The sequence below is a fragment of the Alligator sinensis genome, unplaced genomic scaffold, assembly GCF_000455745.1.
Source record: "Alligator sinensis unplaced genomic scaffold, ASM45574v1 scaffold66_2, whole genome shotgun sequence".
In the NCBI taxonomy this organism is placed as follows: Eukaryota; Metazoa; Chordata; order Crocodylia; family Alligatoridae; genus Alligator; species Alligator sinensis.
This window is the reverse complement of record NW_005842489.1, coordinates 366198-370047: the sequence shown is the minus strand read 5'-3', so window position 1 is coordinate 370047 and position 3850 is coordinate 366198. Positions and strand designations below refer to the sequence as shown.

The 3850-nt window shown below is 39.4% G+C and overlaps 1 protein-coding gene across 1 annotated transcript in view; it reads left to right on the top strand.

The window, feature by feature from the left end:
* Positions 1 to 3850, top strand: part of COL25A1 (collagen type XXV alpha 1 chain) — a gene marked incomplete at its 5' end in the record, with an annotated part of 558067 nt that overhangs the window by 526312 nt on the left and 27905 nt on the right. The gene's annotated exons all lie outside the window — the stretch shown is intronic.

Sequence of the window (3850 nt, the reverse complement as noted above, 5' to 3'; positions counted from 1 at the left end):
TTTCCTTAAACAAAAAAGCAAAAGATTATATTTATTTCCGACTAAAAGCAAATCTAGAACTGCATCTGTTAGAATTTCTAAGTTTAACAAACAACTGTAATAACGCTACTTTAGACCTGCTGTATTGAAGACATTGCAATATAGCATGGATCCAATTAGATTTAACATTGGAACAACTGAGGTAGGTCTGCATGGACTGAGAATTCATTTTTGCAAAAAAAAAAATGTGGTGAGATATAAGTTCAAGGTGAAGTAATTATGGAATTCTTGCCACTCTGGTTGGCACTCAGGTACGTTTAATGGTCTTGAGAGCCTGTTTTGTTGGGGGCTTTCTCTTGGGGTTTACAGTACTCAAGTGTTTCTCTTATTTAAATTTAATTTATTTCTGTTAATTCAATACATGGCAGCCCAGTATGCTATATATATTAGCAAGTAACTTGGATATAAGTTATGCTGTTACTTTCTAAAAATAAATGTCACCTAAGTAACCTTTGCTTTGTTAAATTATATTATCTTGAAAGATATGCAACTCTGCAGTTGAAGATCACTTGAAAAAGTGATATGCTAGAATATAATATCTCTATAGTCTTAGAAAGATAACAGTTGTTTTTCTCTCTTACGTAAGCTTGCAAGGGCATTAATGACCCTTCTGATTTAAAGTCACAAAAGTTTCCAAGAAGCAGCTGCTGTAGATAGGGGTAAGGAGATAATAAGTTTTTAATAACTTAGAATTTGCATAAGTTTATATAGCCCAATTTGCAAACAATAGAAACTTCTTGTGTAGACCAACTTGATGCTGAAAGATGAGATATTGGAAAAGGGCTTTTCTGGAGTGGCAGGTTAGCAAAATTTCTATCTGAATAATGTTGTCAGAGTATTTGTATAGCATTAATTATGTGTCATGGTGGCTAGAGTGTTTAGATGTATTTTTATTGTTTACATTGAAATGAATAAATACATGTATAATCAGGTATCTTCATGCATCATTACAATATTCATGTACTGAGCTTGCAACTGCAGGTGCAAAAACAAGTTGTCCTTGGACCTTAGTCTCTACATTTAGAGAGATAGGCCATAGCGTGGCTTCTGCATATCAGCGAACAGGTTCAAATTTTGTCCTTGTTGACAACTAACATTTTGTGTCAAGAACAGAGGCCATTGTTCAACTGAGAGGGTGTACAGGTGTGTCAAGGTGAAATGTTTGGGGTGGGTCAATTGAAAAACCATTTTTAAATGGCAAATCCATATATTATTTCAAATCTAGAAAGCTAATCTTGCTGGTTTGCAGTAATGGATATTGCATCTGATTATGGATTTAGGTCTTCTGGGGTAGGGACAGACATTACACATAAACAGGCTTAAGTGATCAGAAACTGGTTTCTTAAACCTGTAACAGAACTGATGCTCAGTGCACATAAATCAGTTTGAAAATGGCTGAAACTACTTTGAGATAAACCTGGTTGAATGTAGTATTAGACTTAACTGATTTGGCTCAAACTGGTTTTATGCAATGTCTGTCTCAGACCCCTTGCTGGGTTAAGTTAAATCAAACTCCCCCAGCACCCTGGCATGCTCTCTGGGCTGGGCAGGGCTCTCTGCTCCACAGCAGGGCTGGATCCTCCCCTCTGCTCCCTGGCCGGAGCTCCAGCAAGACTGAAGGCTGCTCCTGTTCCCCCTCACCACTACACAGGAATTCCCCACTCCCCTCTGTATTACTAAGGAGGTGTCTGTGTATTATCTAGCAGACCACATGCTGGCTCCCATCCATGCTGAATCAACAGGCAGAATCAACAGGTAGCTGGTAATGTCCCTCTGTTGTTTTCTTAATGGGGTGAAAAACACTGAGTTAGGGGATGATAAATACTGTTATCAATTCCCTGCTGGGCTAATCAGAGCATGTTGCCGGGGCCTGGCCACACCCCCCTCAGCTCAGGGCTGTGCAAGGGAAGGAAGGGCTGCTCTAGCACCCCCCAGCTTCTAGCCTGAGCCACTGCAAGCATGTGCTGGCATTACTGGGAACTCTGTGCAGTTACAAAATGATTCAGCCTAGCCAGGTTAGACTAACATGCAAAGATTGTATCAGTTCAAGCTTAGGCTTTTGAGTGTCTGTCCCTAGCCCTGAAGTATTATGGGAAGCAAGAATAAATATACAAATGAAACCGATCTTTAACTCTGGAAAGGATATGGATTAATTTCTTATTTATGCAGAATTTAGGGCAATGATAAATTCATTTGGTATGCTGTCATGGCAGAAATAATGCCATCCATACCTGGGTTTTTAGTGATCTCGGTAAAACACTGGCTAGCCCTAGATACAAGTGCGTTTTAAAGGGAGACATGGAGTTCTAGAGCAGTGTTTCTCAACCTGTGGGTTGCAACCCAAAAGTAAGTCTCAAGACTATATGAAAGGGTCATGAACAAACTTTAAAAATGGATCAGCAAACTTTAAAAATTGATTTTCATTTAAAGGAGAAAAACATGAGAAGCTGTGGCTTTTCCCTTGTAGGCTGGAACAGCCTGCAAGGGGCTGCTTGGGACTGCTTGGGGCCTTTCATACCCCACATCTCCTCCCCTAAACCTACACACTGTGGGGCTGGAGTCTGGGGGCAAGGAGGCAATGGGTCAGGACTTGCCATCGATGTTTACAAATGGGTCCTGGTACAAAAAAGGTTGAGAGCCACTGCTCTAGAGAAATGGTGTGGGGAACTCTCCAGTCTCCTAAGAAATGCAGAATTCCAATATGGGCTCTGCCACTGACTCACGGGCCTAAGAAAATAGAATTCCCTTTCAGTCAGCTGCACCTACTGAGTCTACAGCTAAATTTTTTTGTTTTTGTCCCAGTTTCTTCTTCTTTAAAACTGAGGTGATATTTACAGGGTTATCATAATAGATAATTGTCCAGTGCTTTAAAAATGTTAGCAGTTCTGTTACAGTTCTGTTAACATGGGAATATATTACTTACTGGAGATGAGGACAAACAGAATCATGGTGCCACACTTTGGGCACAGTGTTGTATCTGTTTGTGTGAGTCATGTGATAAAGGAAATATATAGCAATTAATTCATTTGCAAAGCACTTCAAGATAGAGATATGCAAAGTGTAGCATAGATTCAAATTGCTGTCTCTGTTAAAACTAACTGTACTTCAATATCACTGGGAACTGATGGAGATTTATTTACAGTCATTTCCACATATTTATGATTTTTTAATCAGAAACTGCAGTTATTTAAGATCATAGGAAAGTAGGGCTAGCAAGGACCTCACAAGGTTATCTAGTCCAGCCCCCTGCTCAAGGCAGGGTCATCCTTGACCATCAGTTTAAAAGGACTTGAGAGAAGCACATTTAATGAAATTACTAATCCCAAGGGATTTTAACAGCGATAGCAAAAATGTCTCTCTGAACTCTGAAACTCTTGTCAGGTTTTCAAATTTGTATTCTCTCAAAAGCTCTTGTCATCACAGAAGTTCAAAATCTATTACAGTTTGTGGTGTATTTTTAATTTACAGTGTTTCTCAATGGGATAGCCTCCTTAATTGTACATCTAATTTAGATGGGAGAATGCCAGTTATCCTGTTTCTCAAAAAAATACTTCAGTACCATACAAAACCACATAATGCAGGATCTTGGATTTGAAATAGGCAACAACCCAGAAGAGCCACAATGTAAATCCCTTGTGCTTAGAAATGGCTTCTTAGGTATAAAATCTACTCCAAATTACCTGGCTGAATGCTCATTTCCCTGTTTTCCTCTGTTTGGCACAGCAGTTTCAAAAGCCTGCCTCCCATTATCTTTTAATCCACCATAATCCATTAATCCACTGCTGGCAAAAGCCAGTGTTTGAAACACTGT